This window comes from Triticum aestivum, chromosome 5A (assembly GCF_018294505.1).
Source record: "Triticum aestivum cultivar Chinese Spring chromosome 5A, IWGSC CS RefSeq v2.1, whole genome shotgun sequence".
Taxonomy (NCBI): domain Eukaryota; kingdom Viridiplantae; phylum Streptophyta; class Magnoliopsida; order Poales; family Poaceae; genus Triticum; species Triticum aestivum.
In genome coordinates, this window is record NC_057806.1 from 482479388 (window position 1) to 482498347 (window position 18960).

The 18960-nt window shown below is 35.8% G+C and overlaps 1 non-coding gene across 1 annotated transcript; it reads left to right on the plus strand.

Moving 5' to 3' along the window:
- The first annotated feature begins 2237 nt into the window (after positions 1-2237).
- On the plus strand, positions 2238-2317 carry TRNAL-UAG (transfer RNA leucine (anticodon UAG)). Its single transcript has one exon. It is a non-coding gene; the product is annotated as a tRNA-Leu (tRNA).
- The last annotated feature ends 16643 nt before the right edge of the window (positions 2318-18960 follow it).

Here is an 18960-nt window from a genome sequence, read left to right on the forward strand (position 1 = left end):
AGTAACCAATCCCAACATGGAAGTATTGAAAAACTTATATAAACAAAAAATCTCAAATATCCTTCATCGTGAGACATATAACCATCACTATAAATAAGAACCAGGATTCCTACAGTAGTAATTAGTATTAACATAATAGAAGTAAGTGGGTCAATCAAGTATCCAAATTCTAAAGAAAAATCATTATTGACGGTCCAAGACCATAGATATTGATAGATCGAACTTCCATTTATTTGTTGAATAGACAGTTGAACTGAGAATACCATAGCTATACTTAAGAGTAAAACACTAGGAAAAGCCCATATGCGACGAAGATTTTTTGTTGCTGTCGGAATAAGAATAAGGCCAAATCCCATTGACATAATAACTGGAAGTGGGAGAAGAGGGATTACCCATGCATATTGATATGTATGTTCCATAAGAAAAGAAATTGCAATTTTTACTTCAATTTTTACTTCAATTTTTCTATAAAATTGTTTCCGATTCACCAAACCAATTCTTATCTCTTTCTGAAAGAATAAATAAAAAGAATAAGAAAAAATACTGAAATTCTTAATTTTTCAAAAATTTATCTCATTGAAATAATTAAAAATTAAGAATGGGTTTAGTTGGTTAAATTCAAAAAGTTAATAAAATAACTAGGTAACGAAGTTATTTTATTACCTAAATAAATATATTTATAAAAATAAAAAAAAAAAAAGTTGAATCATTTTACTTTCTATTCATAATTCATTTTTATATTTCTTTAAAACAAAGATGAAACAGCTCTCTTGTTCCATAATTAACTGATTGAGTGAATTCCAATGAAAACCTATGTTTATAAGAAATTATCGAATAGTCCTTACTTCATATAGAACTAAAATCCTAATGACTATAAATTACCTAAGTTTTAGAATGTCTTGTTTAAGAGACTCAGTATTTTTTGTTTTGATTGGAATTCCTTTCCTTTATGGAATACCATTCTGAACTTAATTAACTATTTTCATTTTCCCTTCTTTTTATCCCCCCGTCTTATCTTATATGGGGGATAGGCTTCCATACCATATATCTATATATGGAGTATACTTGATATATAAATAGATATAAATAGATTTAAATGAGAAACCCTTCTATATATTCTATATTATTAAAAAACAAGTATAAAATAAATAAAGAAAAAATGTTAAAAAATTCTTGTTGTCTTATCAGCATTAGACAAAATGAAGTAAAAAATAATTCAAAATTTAAGTATCTTTCAGTATCTAAGTATAAATACTAATAAAAAGAAGAAAGAAGGATTGATTTGCAGCAATAGATGTCTTTCACATACAACTAGAAAAAAGTAATTTCCTTTTTGAATGGCAGTTCCAAAAAAACGTACTTCAATGTCAAAAAAGCGTATTCGTAAAAATATTTGGAAGAAAAAGACTTATTTTTCCATAGTACAATCTTATTCTTTAGTAAAATCAAGATCATTTTCGAGCGGTAATGAGCATCCAAAACCAAAGGGTTTTTCTGGGCAACAAACAAATAATAAGATTTTTGAATAATATGAATTGACTTATCAAAAAAGAATTCCAATTATTTAATAATTTAGATTCTTCTTTGAATGTACTTTTATGTGTCGAATTACTCGGTACAATATTCTTAGAACAAAAAACCCCTCTTATATATACAAGAAAAAAAAGTTTTGTTTGGTATACTGTGTGCTAAGTATTCTTTTCCTATCAATGAACTTTTCATAATTTTCATAATAGAATCCTCATATTTTATTATGAAAATTATGAAAAGTGGAGTATTCTTACAATAGGACTTACAACTTCTACCTATCTTCTCCAAAATCATAAGGTTAGTAAATCTTATTAATAAGAGCATAAAGACTTTCATTCTAGAAATTTTGAAAAAATCCAAAAAGCCTTTTCTATTTATCCATTTTAATTTCATCATTAAATAGAAACCCTTTTTGGAATTTTTTCATTGTATTGAAAGAATTTTCAAAATGTAAACGAGAAATTAATTAGAAAAAATTAGTTCTATAATTGCAAGTTAGAAAAAAGAAGTTCCAACTCTTTCCAGCAGTGTTTGTGTTTCTATTGGGCAAAGCAAGAGTTTATTGTAAAAAAATGGAAACGATACTACCAAACGAAGTCTATTTTAATGAAAACTCTAATGTTCCTAAATTTTATGGACTTTCCCAATATCGACGATTCCCAAGATAATAGCTATTATTCTTTTAAGTTACCTATTATTTGAAGTTAGCCGCCATGGTGAAATTGGTAGACACGCTGCTCTTAGGAAGCAGTGCTCAAGCATCTCGGTTCGAATCCGAGTGGCGGCATTCTTGAAAAAGAATACAATAGATTAGAAATCAATTCTAAATTTACAATTTTGTAATGGGACCTTCCCCTTATGCTATTTGCAACTTTAGAACATATACTAACTCATATCTCTTTCTCAACAATTTCAATTGTGATTACGATTCATTTGATAACCTTATTAGTTCGTGAACTTGGAGGATTACGTGATTCGTCAGAAAAAGGAATGATAGTTACTTTTTTCTCTATAACAGGATTCTTAGTTTCTCGTTGGGCTTCCTCGGGACATTTTCCATTAAGTAATTTATATGAGTCATTGATCTTCCTTTCATGGGCCCTGTATATTCTTCATACCATTCCTAAAATACAGAACTCTAAAAATGATTTAAGCACAATAACTACGCCAAGTACTATTTTAACGCAAGGCTTTGCCACATCGGGTCTTTTAACTGAAATGCATCAATCCACAATACTAGTACCTGCTCTACAATCTCAGTGGTTAATGATGCATGTCAGTATGATGTTATTAAGCTATGCAACTCTTTTGTGCGGATCCTTATTATCTGCCGCTATTCTAATCATTAGATTTCGAAATAATTTCCATTTCTTTTCTAAAAAGAAAAAAATGTTTTAAATAAAACATTTCTCTTTAGTGATATTAAATATTTTTATGCAAAAAGAAGTGCTTTAAAAAGAACCTCTGTCCCTTCATTTCCAAATTATTACAAATATCAATTAATGGAGTGTTTGGATTCTTGGAGTTATCGTGTCATTAGCCTAGGATTTACCCTTTTAACCGTAGGTATTCTTTGTGGAGCAGTATGGGCTAATGAGGCCTGGGGATCCTATTGGAATTGGGATCCTAAGGAAACTTGGGCATTTATTACTTGGACCATATTCGCAATTTATTTACATAGTAGAACAAATCCAAATTGGAAGGGTACGAATTCTGCACTTATAGCTTCGATAGGATTTCTTATAATTTGGATTTGTTATTTTGGTATAAATCTATTAGGAATAGGCTTACATAGTTATGGTTCGTTTACATTAACACCTAAATGATTACATAAAATAAAACCTTCATTTCATGAAGGTTTTTACTTTTATGTTTTATTTGAGAACCCCTTGAACGCCTTCTCAAAGGGTTCTCAAAAATTCGAGATAGATCTAATTATACTTTTTTACTTATTTCTGCATTAATAGAGCAGACGAGTAAAAAAAATAAACCTATTTAGGATAATAATTGGATAAGAGAGCCTCTACCCTGTCAACGGATAGGGAGAGAACAAAATCTGGATAAATACCAAATCCTATTACTGGTAAAAAGATACAGATTAAAATAAAGAGTTCTCGTGGTCCAGAATCCACAAAATTTGCGTTTGGAACATTAAATAGCTTGTATCCATAGAACATCTGGCGTAACATAGATAATAAATAAATAGGAGTTAATATCATTCCAATTGCCATTACAAAAGTAATTAGTGTTTTTGGCATTAACAGAAATTTTGGACTAGTAATTAGTCCAAAAAATACTACTAATTCTGCGACAAAACCACTCATTCCTGGTAAGGCAAGAGAAGCCATTGAAAAGCTACTAAACATGGTAAAAATTTTAGGCATTGGGATAGATATTCCCCCCAGTTCTTCGAGATAAACAAGACGCATTCTATCTGAAGCGGTTCCTGCCAAGAAAAAAAGTGTAGCACCAATAAATCCATGGGATAATATTTGTAAAATAGCTCCATTGAGTCCAATGTTGGTTATGGAACCAATTCCTATAATTATGAAACCCATGTGAGATACAGAGGAATAAGCTATTCTTTTTTTGAAATTTCGTTGACCAAGAGAAGTTGAAGCTGCATAGATTATTTGGATCGCTCCTATTATTACTAACCAGGGCGAAAATAGATAATGAGCATGAGGTAACAATTCCATGTTGATCCGAATCAATCCATATGCTCCCATCTTTAATAATATTCCCGCTAAAAGCATACATGTACTATAATGTGCTTCCCCATGGGTATCTGGTAACCACGTATGTAGGGGTATAATCGGCAATTTGACAGCATAAGCAATAAGGAAGCCAAAATATAAAAGTATTTCCAAGGTTGCAGGGTATGGTTGATTAATTAATCTTTCCAAATCTAATCCTGGTTCGTTGGAACCATATAAGCCCATACCCAGAACTCCGATTAAGAAAAAAATGGAACCGCCTGCAGTATACAAAATAAACTTTGTAGCTGAATATAGACGCCTCTTCCCCCCCCACATGGATAAAAGTAAGTAAACAGGAATTAATTCTAACTCCCACATGATAAAAAAAAGTAAAAGGTCTCGCGAAGAAAATAATCCTATTTGACCACTATACATTGCGAGCATCAGGAAATAGAATAATCGCGAATTCCGTGTAATTGGCCAAGCTGCTAAAGTAGCTAAAGTAGTGATAAATCCTGTCAATAAAATAGATCCTAATGAAAGTCCATCGATTCCCAATCTCCAGTGGAAATCGAAGACATCTATCCATTTATAATCCTCCTTTAATTGGATTAAGGGATCCTCCAGTTGGAAATGCTAACAGAACGCATAAGTCATTAGAAGGAATTCTAATAAACAAATAGATATAGTATACCACCTAACGACTTTGTTTCCCTTATGAGGTAAAAAGAAAATTAATGAACCTGCAAATATCGGCAAAACAACAAGTATTGTTAACCAAGGAAAATAACTCATGATAAAGTGATAAAGACAAGATACGTTTTGACCAGAAAAGCCCGTGCTCGATTATTTCGAGCACAGGCTTCTTCGGTAAAGAGGAATCAGACGATTCGAGTGAAGTTTTTTGTAACGTATCAATAAGATAGAGCCATTCTACGTGTTGTTTCAGGCCCTAAATAAACGCGGACACTTAAAAAATCTGTCGGGCAGGCAGATTCACATCTCTTACAACCCACACAATCTTCGGTTCTCGGCGCGGAAGCAATTTGCTTGGCTTTACATCCATCCCAGGGTATCATTTCTAATACATCTGTTGGACAAGCTCGTACACATTGAGTGCATCCTATACATGTATCGTAAATTTTTACGGAATGTGACATTGGATCTATAAATTTTTCTTTTCAACATAAAATTTTTCGATCTGGTAAAAATGAAATTAGTACTATAATGAGTTATATGTATTGTAGACACCAGACGAAGCAATGGTTTATCCAAACTTCAAAAATAAAAATCTATTTTTTAATCTGTTTGTGAGAAAGCGTGAAGAGAGCCAAGAGACTTTAATTTTGGATTTCAACAATAAGAAATAGGAAAGAATTTTACGAATTGTACAGACGAATTCGAATTAGCCAATAAATTGGCTATCGTCTTTTCAATATAAATTATTGCAATATTCAAATTGCAATATCAATGAATTACAAATACAAAAATTCATTTAAGTGAAAAAGAATACTATGCAATAATCTACTAAAAATGGATATTCTCAAATAATACTAAGAAAATAGTATTGATTTCTATATTATTTTAATATGTGCGCCTTTGTTTAGAGGATTCTATGTCTAATTATTCAAAAGTCTAATTATTCAATAAATTAGATTGATTGATACGAGAGTATCACTAAAAACGGATCCAACAAGATAAGAACCCGGATATGTTGTTAAGAAGAAGGTCTTCCCTTTTTCTTTGAAGGAAGATGCATTGACATGGTATAGGCTATGTGATGATACGGGGTCATGGAACTATAAACGATTGAAATTGGAATTTCATCAGAAGTTCTATCCTATGCATCTTGTTCATCGTGATCGCAATTATATATATAATTTCTGGCCTCGTGAAGGAGAAAGCATCGCTCAAGCTTGGGGGAGGCTTAAATCAATGTTATATTCATGCCCCAATCATGAGATCTCAAGAGAAATGATTATTCAAAATTTATATGCTCGGCTTTCTGATAACAATTGCACCATGCTCGATACTTCTTGTGATGCCTCTTTTATGATGAAGACTATTGAATTCAAATGGGATTTATTGGAAAGAATTAAACGCAACTCTGAAGATTGGGACCTCGAAAAAGGTAAGGAGTCAGGTATGACACCTAAATTTGATTGTGTTAAATCTTTTATGGATACCGATGTTTTCCGTAAATTTAGCACTAAATATGGACTTGACTCTGAGATAGTAGCTTCTTTCTGTGAATCTTTTGCTAGTCATGTTGATCTCCCTAGGGAGAAGTGGTTTAAATATCATCCTCCCATAGAAGTAAAAGTAGCTGCACCTATTAAAGTTGAAGAAAAGACTGTCACTTATAATGATCCTATTGTTCCTATTGCTTATGTTGAGAAACCACCTTTTCCTGTTAGGATAAAGGATCATGCTAAAGCTTCAATGTGGTTCGTAAAAGCAATATTAGAACTTATACACCTCCTGAGCAAATTGAAGTTGAACCTAATATTGCTATTGTTAAAGATATCTTGTCTGATAATATTGATGGGCATGTTATTCATTTCTGTGATGAGACTGCTAGAATTGCTAAACCTTGTGCTAAAGATAAACCTAGATCTTTGGTAGGCATGCCAGTTATTTCTGTTAAAATAGGAGATCATTGTTATTATGGCTTATGTGATATGGGTGCTAGTGCTAGTGCAATACCCATTGACATATACAGAGAAATTATGCACGATATTGCACCTGTTGAGTTAGAAGATATTGATGTCACAATTAAACTTGCCAATAGAGATACTATTTCACCAATGGGAAAACTAAATATCCTGCTGATTTTCTTGTTCTTGGTTCCCCACAAGATAGCTTTTGTTCCATTATATTTGGTAGACCCTTCTTGAACACTGTTAATGCTAAGATAGATTGCAAAAAGCATGTTGTTACTATTGGTTTAGGTGATATGTCTCATGAATTTAATTTCTCTAAATTTCGTAGACAACACCGTGAAGAGGAATTGCCAAGTAAAGATGAAATTATTGGTCTTGCTTCTATTGCCGTACCTCCTAGTGATCCTTTAGAACAATATTTGCTAGACAATGAAAATGATATGTTTATGAACGAAAGAAGGGAAATAGACGAAGTATTCTTTAAACAGGAACCCATCCTGAAACACAATTTGCCTGTTGAAATCCTAAGGGATCCTCCTCCACCCAAGGGTGATCCCGTGTTTGAGCTTAAACCGTTACCTGGTACTCTCAAATATGCTTATCTTGATGAGAAAAAGATATATCCTGTTATTATTAGTGCTAACCTTTCGTAGCATGAAGAAGAGAGATTATTGAAAACTCTGAAGAAGCACTGTGCTGCTATTGGATATACTCTTGATGATCTTAAGGGCATTAGTCCCACTATGTGTCAACACAAAATAAATTTGGAGGAAGATGCCAAACCAATTCGTGATCATCAACCACGGCTGAATTCTAAGATGAAGGAAGTGGTAAGAAAGGAAATACTAAAGCTTCTTGAGGTAGGTATAATTTATCCCGTTGCTGATAGTCAGTGGGTAAGTCCTGTCCATTGTGTCCCTAAGAAGGGAGGTATAACTGTCGTTCCTAATGATAAAGATGAGTTGATCCCGCAAAGAATTATTACAGGTTATAGGATGGTAATTGATTTCCGCAAATTAAATAAAGCTACTAAAAAAGATCATTACCCCTTACCTTTTATCGATCAAATGCTAGAAAGATTATCCAAACATACACATTTTTGCTTTCTAGATGGTTATTCTGGTTTATCTCAAATACCTGTGTTGGCCAATGATCAATCAAAGACTACTTTTACTTGCCCTTTTGGTACTTTTTCTTATAGATGTATGCCTTTCGGTTTATGTAATGCACCTGCTACCTTTCAAAGATGCATGATGGCTATATTCTCTGACTTTTGCGAAAAGATTTGTGAGGTTTTCATGGACGATTTTTCCGTCTATGGATCCTCTTTTGATGATTGCTTAAGCAACCTTGACCGATTTTTGCAGAGATGTGAAGAAACTAATCTTGTCTTGAATTGGGAAAAGTGCCACTTTATGGTTAATGAAGGTATTGTCTTGGGGCATAAATTTCTGAAAGAGGTATTGAAGTTGATAAAGCCAAGGTTGATGCTATTGAAAAGATGCCATGTCCCAAGGACATCAAAGGTATAAGAAGTTTCCTTGGTCATGCCGGTTTTTATAGGAGGTTCATTAAGGACTTCTCCAAAATTTATCGGCCCCTGACTAATTTATTACAAAAAGATATACCATTTGTTTTTATGATGATTGTGTAGAAGCATTTGAAATACTTAAGAAAGCATTGATCTCCGCACCGATTGTTCAGCCACCTGATTGGAATTTACCCTTTGAAGTTATGTGTGATGCTAGTGATTATGCTGTAGGTGCTGTTCTAGGGTAAAGAGTTGATAAGCAATTAAATGTTATTCAATATGCTAGTAAAACTCTAGACAATGCTCAGAGAAATTATGCTACTACTGAAAAAGAATTCTTAGCAGTTGTATTTGCCTGTGATAAGTTCAGACCTTATATTGTTGATTCTAAAGTAACTATTCACACGGATCATGCTGTTATTAAATACCTTATGGAAAAGAAAGATGCTAAACCTAGACTTATTAGATGGGTTCTCTTGCTACAAGAATTTGATTTACATATTATTGATAGAAAGGGAGCTGAGAACCCCATTGCAGACAACTTGTCTAGGTTAGAAAATGTTTTTGATGACCCACTACCTACTGATGATAGCTTTCTTGATGAATAATTAAATGTCATAAATGCTTCTCATACTGCTCCATGGTATGCTGATTATGCTAATTACATTGTTGCTAAATTTATACCACCTAGTTTCACATACCAGCAAAAGAAAAAGTTCTTCTATGATTTGAGGCATTACATTTGGGATGACCCACACCTTTATAAAGAAGGAGTAGATGGTGTTATTAGACGTTGTGTACCTGATCATGAACAGGAACAGATCCTACGCAAGTGTCACTCTGAGGCTTATGGAGGACACCACGCTGGAGATAGAACTGCACATAAGGAATTACAATCCGGTTTTTATTGGCCTACTCTCTTCAAGGATGCCCGTAAGTTTGTCTTATCTTGTGATGAATGTCAAAGAATTGGTAATATTAGTAGACATCAAGAAATGCCTATGAATTATTCACTTGTTATTGAACCATTTGATGTATGGGGCTTTGATTATATGGGACCTTTTCCTGCCTCCAATGGATACACACATATTTTAGTTGCTGTTGATTACGTTACTAAGTGGGTAGAAGCTATTCCAACTAGTAGTGCTGATCATAACACCTCTATTAAGATGCTTGAAGAAGTTATTTTTCCAAGGTTTGGAGTCCCTAGATATTTAATGACTGATGGTGGTTCACATTTTATTCATGGTGCTTTCCGTAAAATGCTTGCTAAATATGATGTTAATCATAGAATTGCATCTCCTTATCACCTGCAGTCTAGTGGTCAAGTAGAATTGAGTAATAGAGAACTCAAATTAATTTTGCAAAATACTATTAATAGATCTAGAAAGAATTGGTCCAAGAAACTTGATGATGCATTATGGGCCTATAGAACTGCATATAAAAATCCTATGGGTATGTCTCCGTATAAAATGGTCTATGGAAAAGCATGTCACTTACCTCTCAAACTAGAACATAAGGCTTATTGGGCTATTAAAGAGCTCAACTATGATTTCAAACTTGCCGGTGAGAAGAGGTTATTTGACATTAGCTCACTTGATGAATGGAGAACCCAAGCCTATGAGAATGCCAAATTATTTAAAGAAAAAGTTAAAAGATGGCATGCCAAAAGAATAAAAAAGCGTGAGTTTAATGTAGGTGATTATGTATTGCTATACAACTCTCGTTTAAGATTTTATGCAGGAAAGCTTCTCTCTAAATGGGAAGGTCCTTACGTTATTGAGGAGGTCTATTGTTCCGGTGCCATAAAAATCAACAACTTCGAAGGCACAAATCCGAAGGTGGTGAACGGTCAAAGAATTAAACATTATATCTCAGATAATCCTATAAATGTTGAAACCAATGTTATTGAAACCGTAACCCCAGAGGAATACATAAGGGACACTTTCCGGAACGTTTCAGACTCCGAAAAGGAATAGGTATGTGGTACGGTAAGTAAACCGACTCCAAAACAGTTCTAATGGCAATTTTCTTCCGTTTTGGAATATTTAGAAAAATAGAAAAAAGTAGTCCGGGAAGGACACGAGGGTGGAGGGCGCGCCCTACCCCCTGGGCCCGCCCCCTACCTCGTGGGCACCTCCTATGCTCTCCGGACTCCGTTTTCGTACACGACACGTATTTTGGTCGGTAAAAATTCATTATATAATCTCCCAAAGGTTTTGACTCCTGTATCACGCAAATATCTCTTGTCTTTGTTTCGAGTTGTCCTACTGCAGATTAGTGCAACATGTCGTCCCAGGATTCAGAAGGAGAAAGCTATATGGCTGATTACCTTGCAAATCCTAAGGTCTATGGGGATGTGGAGCATTGTGGTTGGACCACGGAAGAAGAAGAGGACAATGAACCCAAGGGAAGGGAGGAGACAAGCTCAGAAGAAGACGAAGTCCCATTACCTCAACCTGGGGACATGCATGTGGAGTTCAAAAAGTCAAGCCTCCCGGATAGAGTAAAGAAACCTAAGATCGAGTTTATCCCTTTTCGCCTCTTGCAAGAAAACAAGCAGGAATTATGCAAAAATATACTAAGCCCGGAGCAGGAGATCGATGACCTAAGGGACCAAAATTTTGTCCTCAAGCGTAAATTAAGGAAGAAGCCTACGCCATCAACAAAACCATCACCTTCTTCACTAACAAAAAAAACTGAGCATCGGGTATGGGCACTCCCCTTGGCAACTGCCAAGCTTGGGGGAGTGCCCCGGTATCGTATCACCATCACTTTTATGTTTACCGTTTTTCTTAGTTCGATCCTTTTGGTAATATCTGATACGTCTCCAATGTATCTATAATATTTGATTGCTCCATGCTATATTATCTACTGTTTTGGACATTATTGGGCTTTATTTTCCACTTATATATTATTTTTGGGACTAACCTATTAACTGGAGGCCCAACCCAGAATTGCTATTTTTGCCTATTTTAGGGTTTTGAAGAAAAGGAATATCAAACGGAGTCCAAACGGAATGAAACCTTCGGGAACGTGATTTTCTCACCGAACATGATCCAGGAGACTTGGACCCCATGTCAAGAAACAAAGGAGGGAGCCACGAGGTAGGGGGCGCGCCTACCCCCCCCCCCCAGGCGCCCTCCACCCTCGTGGGCCCCCTGTTGCTCCACCGACGTACTCCTTCCTCCTATATATACCTACATACCCCCAAACGATCAGATACGGAGCCAAAACCCTAATTCCACCGCCGTAACTTCCTGTATCCATGAGATCCCATCTTGGGGCCTATTCCGGAGCTCCGCCGGAGGGGGTACCCGTCACGGAGGGCTTCTACATCAACACCATAGCCTCTTCGATGAAGTGTGAGTAGTTTACCTCAGACCTTCGGGTCCATAGTTATTAGCTAGATGGCTTCTTCTCTCTTTTTTGATCTCAATACAATGTTCTCCCCCTCTCTTGTGGAGAACTATTCGATGTAATCTTCTTTTTGTGGTGTGTTTGTTGAGACCGATGAATTGTGGGTTTATGATAAAGTCTATCTATGAACAATATTTGAATCTTCTCTGAATTCTTTTATGTATGATTGGTTATCTTTGCAAGTCTCTTCAAATTATCAGTTTGGTTTGGCCTACTAGATTGATCTTTCTTGCAATGGGAGAAGTGCTTAGCTTTGGGTTCAATCTTGCGGTGTCCTTTCCCAGTGATAGTAGGGGCAGCAAGGCACATATTGTATTGTCGCCATCGAGGATAACAAGATGGGTTTTTTTATCATATTGCATGAATTTATCCATCTACATCATGTCATCTTGCTTAAGGCGTTACTTTGTTTTCATTAACTTAATACTCTAGATGCATGCTAGATAGCGGTCGATGAGTGGAGTAATAGTAGTAGATGCAGGCAGGAGTCGGTCTACTTGTCTCGAACATGATGCCTATATACATGATCATACCTAGATATTCTCATAACTATGCTCAATTCTGTCAATTGCTCAACAGTAATCCATTCACCCACCATAGAATACTTATGCTCTTGAGAGAAGCCACTAGTGAAACCTATGGGCCCCGGGTCTATCTTCATCATATTAATCTTCCAATACTTAGTTATTTCCTTTGCCTTTATTTTACTTTGCATATTTATCATAAAAATACCAAAAATATTATCTTATCATATCTATCAGATCTCACTCTCGTAAGTGACCGTGAAGGGATTGACAACCCCTTATCGCGTTGGTTGCGAGGAGTTATTTGCTTTGTGCAGGTACTAGGGGACGCGCGCGCAACCTCCTACTAGATTGATACCTTGGTTCTCAAAAACTAAGGGAAATACTTACGCTACTTTGCTGCATCATCCTTTCCTCTTCGGGGAAATCCAACGCAGTGCTCAAGAGGTAGCAAGAAGAATTTCTGGCGCCATTGCCGGGGAGGTTCGTGCAAGTCAAGATTTGACTTCCAACAACGAGCCACTTCTGGCATATACGCAAAAGTCAACATACCAAGTACTCATCACAATCCTTATCTCCCGCATTACATTATTTGCCATTTGCCTCTTGTTTTCCTCTCCCCCACTTCACCCTTGCCGTTTTATTCGCCCTCTCTCTCTCTCTATCCTCCCTCTCTTTCTCTATTTGCCTCTTTTTCCAGCTTGCTTTTTGTTTGCTTGTGTGTTGGATTGGTGGCTTGTCACAATGGCTCACGATAACACTAAATTGTGTGACTTTACCAATACCAACAACAATGATTTTATTAGCACTCCAATTGCTCCTCTTACTGATGCTGAATCTTGTGAAATTAATGACGCTTTGCTGAATCTTGTTATGAGAGATCCGTTCTTCGGCCTTCCTAGTGAAGATGCCGCTACCATCTAAATAGCTTCGTTGATTTGTGTGATATGCAAAAGAAGAAAGATGTGGATAATGACATTGTTAAATTGAATCTATTTCCTTTTTCGCTTAGAGATCGTGCTAAAGCTTGGGTTTCGTCTTTGCCTAAAAATAGTATTGATTCTTGGAACAAGTGCAAAGATGCTTTTATCTCTAAGTATTTTCGTCCCGCTAAGATCATCTCCCTTAGAAACGATATTATGAATTTTAAGCAACTTGATCATGAACATGTTGCACAAGCTTTGGAGAGGATGAAATTAATGATACGTAATTGCCCTACTCATGGTTTGAATTTATGGATGATTATAAAAAAAATTATGCCGGATTGAATTTTGCTTCTAGAAATCTTTTAGATTCAGCCACGGGAGGCACTTTTATGGAAATCACTTTAGGAGAAGCTACTAAACTCCTAGATAATATTATGGTTAATTATTCTCAATGGCATACTGAAAGATCTACTAATAAAGAGGTGCATGCAATAGAAGAAATTAATGTTTTGAGCGGAAAGATGGATGAACTTATGAAATTATTTGCTAGTAAGAGTGTTTCTTCTGATCCTAATGATATGTCCTTGTCTACTTTGATTGAGAATAATAATGAATCTATGGATGTGAATTTTGTTGGTAGGAACAATGTTGGTAACAACGCACATAGAGGAAATTTTAATCCTAGGCCTTATCCTAGTAATCCCTCTAATAATTATGGTAATTCCTACAACAATTATTATGGAAATTATAATAAGATGCCCTCTGATTTTGAATCTAATATTAAATAATTTATTACTTTGCAAAAGTATTTCAATGCTTTGATTGAAGAAGAATTGCTTAAGATTGATGATTTGGTTAGGAACATTGATAGAATTTCTCTTGGTGTTAATTCTTTGAAACTTAGATCTATCCCACCTAAGCATGATATCAATGAGTCTCTCAAAGCCATGAGAATTTCCATTGATGAGTGCAAAGAAAGAACCGCTAGGATGCGTGCTAAGAAAGATGCCTTTATAAGAGCGTGTTCTTCTAGTTCCTATGAAAATAAAGATGAAGATCTAAAAGTTATTGATGTGTCCCCTATTAAATCTTTGTTTTGCAATATGAATCTTAATAATTATGGGACTGAATATGATCCACCTTTACCTAGAAGGCGTTCCAAAAATTCGGAGTTTTTAGATCTTGATGCTAAAAGTGATGAAAGTGGGATTGAAGAAATTAAAACCCTAGATGCAGCTAAACCCACTATTTTGGATTTCAAGGAATTTAATTATGAAAAATTCTCTTTGATTGATTGTATTTCCTTGTTGCAATCCGTGCTAAATTCTCCTCATGCTTATAGTCAAGATAAAGTGTTTACTAAACATATCGTTGATGCCTTGATGCAATCTTATGAAGAAAAAATTGAATTGGAAGTTTCTATCCATAGAAGAATTTATGATGAGTGGGAACCAACTATTAAAATTAAGATTAAAGATCATGAATGCTATGCTTTGTGTGATTTGGGTGCTAGTGTTTCCACGATTCCAAAGACTTTGTGTGATTTGTTAGGTTTCCGTGATTTTGATGATTGCTCTCTAAACTTGCACCTTGCGGATTCCACTATTAAGAAACCTATGGGAAGAATTAATGATGTTCTTATTTTTCCAAATAGGAATTATGTGCCCGTAGATTTTATTGTTCTTGACATAGATTGCAATCCTTCATGTCCTATTATTCTTGGTAGACCTTTCCTTAGAACGATTGGTGCAATTATTGATATGAAGGAAGGAAATATTAGATTCCAATTTCCATTAAGGAAAGGCATGGAACACTTTCCTAGAAATAAAATTAAATTACCTTATGAATCTATTATGAGAGTCACTTATGGATTGCCTACCAAAGATGGCAATACCTAGATCTATCCTTACTTTTTATGCCTAGCTAGGGGCGTTAAACGATAGCGCTTGTTGGGAGGCAACCCAATTTTATTTTTATTCCTTGATTTTTGCTCCTGTTTAGTAATAAATAATTTATATAGCCTCTGTTTTGGTTGTGCTTTTTCTGTTTAATTAATGTTTGTGCCAAGTAGAACCGTTGGGAAGACTTGGGGAAAGTCTTGATATCTTGCTGTAAAAAACAGAAACTTTGGTGCTCACGAGAACTGCTGCCATTTTTATTTGGAAAGCTATATTTAGTTAATTCTTTTTGAAGATGATTAATAGATAAATTCATCACGTACATCAATTTATTTTAGAATTTTTGGGGTTCCAGATCTTGCGCTAGCTACAGATTACTACAGACTGTTCTGTTTTTGACAGATTCTGTTTTTCGTGTGTTGTTTGCTTATTTTGATGAATCTATGGCTAGTAAAATAGTTTATAAACCATAGAGAAGTTGGAATACAGTAGGTTTAACACCAATATAAATAAATAATGAGTTAATTACAGTACCTTGAAGTGGTCCTTTGTCTTCTTTCGCTAACGGAGCTCACGAGATTTTCTACTTTAAGTTTTGTGTTGTGAAGTTTTCAAGTTTTGGGTAAAGATTTGATAGATTATGGAACAAGGAGTTGCAAGAGCCTAAGCTTGGGGATGGCCATGGCACCCCCAAGATAATCTAAGGACACATAAAAGCCAAAGCTTGGGGATGCCCCGGAAGGCATCCCCTCTTTCGTCTACTTCTATCGGTAACTTTACTTGGAGCTATATTTTTATTCACCACATGATATGTGTTTTGCTTGGAGCGTCTTGTATTATTTGAGTCTTTATTTTTTAGTTTACCACAATCATTCTTGCTATACACACCTTTTGAGAGAGCCATACATGATTTGGAATTTGTTAGAATACTCTATGTGCTTCGCTTATATCTTTTGAGTTATATAGTTTTGCTCTAGTACTTCACTTATATCTTTTAGAGCACGGTGGTGGATTTGTTTTATAGAAACTATTGATCTCTCATGCTTCACTTAGATTTTTTGAGAGTCTTAAATATCATGGTAATTCGCTTAAAAAACCTTATATGCTAGGTATACAAGATTAATAATAAAATTCTCTTATGAGTGTGTTGAATACTATGAGAAGTTTGATGCTTGGTAATTGTTTTGAGATATGAAGATGGCGATATTAAAGTTGTGCTAGTTGAGTAGTTGTGAATTTTAGAAATACTTGAAATACTTGTGTTGAAGTTTGTGATTCCCGTAGCATACACGTATGGTGAACCGTTATGTGATGAAGTCAGAGCATGATTTATTTATTTATTGTCTTCCTTATGAGTGGCAGTCGGGGACGAGCGATGGTCTTTTCCTACCAATCTATCCCCCTAGGAGCATGCGCGTAATACTTTGCTTTGATAACTTGTAGATTTTTGCAATAAGTATATGAGTTCTGTATGACTAATGATGAGTCCATGGATTATACGCACTCTCACCCTTCCACCATTGCTAGCCTCTCTAATACCGCGCACATTTCGTCGATATCATACACCCACCATATACCTTCCTCAAAACAGCCACCATACCTACCTATTATGTCATTTTCATAGCCATTCCGAGATATATTGCCATGCAACTTTCCACCGTTCCGTTTATTATGACACACTCCATCATTTTCATATTGCTTAGCATGATCATGTAGTTGACATCGTATTTGTGGCAAAGCCACCATTCATAATTCTTTCATACATGTCACTCATGAGTCATTGCATATCCCGGTACACCGCCGGAGGCGTTCATATAGAGTCATATTTTGTTCTAAGTATCGAGTGGTAATTGTTGAGTTGTAAGAAAATAAAAGTGTGATGATCATCATTATTAGAGCATTGTCCCAGTGAGGAAAGGATGATGGAGACTATGATTCCCCCACAAGTCGGGATGAGACTCCGGACGAGAAAAAAAGAAAAGAGGCCATAAAAAAGGAGAAAAGGCCCAAATAAAAAATGAGAGAAAAGGAGAGAAGGGACAATGCTACTATCCTTTTACCACACTTGTGCTTCAAAGTAGCACCATGATCTTCATAGTAGAGAGTCTCTCATTTCGTCACTTTCATATACTAGTGGGAATTTTTCATTATAGCACTTGGCTTGTATATTCCAATGATGGGCTTCCTCAAAATGCCCTAGGTCTTCATGAGCAGGCAAGTTGGATGCACACCCACTTAGTTTCTTTTTGAGCTTTCATATACTTATAGCTCTAGTGCATCCGTTGCATGGCAATCCCTACTCACTCACATTGATATCTATTGATGGGCATCTCCATAGCTCGTTGATACGCCTAGTTGATGTGAGACTATCTTCTCCCTTTTTGTCTTCTCCACAACCACCATTCTATTCCACCTATAGTGCTATATCCATGGCTCACGCTTATGTATTGCGTGAAGATTGAAAAAGTTTTGAGAATGTAAAAGTATGAAACAATTGCTTGGCTTGTCATCGGGGTTGTGCATGATTTAAATACTTTGTGTGGTGAAGATAGAGCATAGCCAGACTATATGATTTTGTAGGGATAACTTTCTTTGGCCATGTTATTTTGAGAAGACATGATTGCTTTGTTAGTATGCTCGAAATATTATTATTTTTATGTCAATATGAACTTTTATCTTGAATCTTTCGAATCTGAATACTCATACCACAATTAAGAAGAATTACATTAAAATTATGCCAAGTAGCACTCCGCATCAAAAATTCTGTTTTTATCATTTACCTACTCGAGGACGAGCAGGAATTAAGCTTGGGGATGCTTGATACGTCTCCAATGTATCTATAATTTTTGATTGCTCCATGCTATATTATATACTGTTTTGGACATTATTGGGCTTTGTATTCCACTTTTATATTATTTTTGGGACTAACCTATTAACCAGAGGCCCAGCCCAGAATTGCTGTTTTTTGCCTATTTTAGGGTTTCGAAGAAAAGGAATATCAAACGGAGTCCAAACGGAATGAAACCTTCGGGAACGTGATTTTCTCACCGAACATGATCCAGGAGACTTAGACACCACGTCAAGAAACAAAGGAGGGAGCCATGAGGTAGGGGGCGCACCTACCCCCCCACCCCCCCGCCCCCCAGGCGCGCCCTCCACCCTCATGGGCCCCCTATTGCTCCACCGACATACTCCTTCCTCCTATATATACCTATGTACCCCCAAACAATCAGATACGGAGCCAAAACCCTAATTCCACCGCCATAACTTCCTGTATCCATGAGATCCCATCTTGGGACCTGTTCCGGAGCTCCGCCAGAGGGGGTATCCATCACGGAGGGCTTCTACATCAACACCATAACCTCTCCGATGAAGTGTGAGTAGTTTACCTCAGACCTTTAGGTCCATAGTTATTAGCTAGATGGCTTCTTCTCTCTTTTTGGATCTCAATACAATGTTCTCCCCCTCTCTTGTGGAGAACTATTCGATGTAATCTTCTTTTTGCGGTGTGTTTGTTGAGACCGATGAATTGTGTGTTTATGATCAAGTCTATCTATGAACAATATTTGAATCTTCTCTGAATTCTTTTATGTATGATTGGTTATCTTTGCAAGTCTCTTCGAATTATCAGTTTGGTTTGGCCTACTAGATTGATCTTTCTTGCAATGGGAGAAGTGCTTAGCTTTGGGTTCAATCTTGCGGTGTCCTTTCCCAGTGACAGTATGTAACATCCCAAATTTTCAATTTGGAATGTTATACATTAGACCAT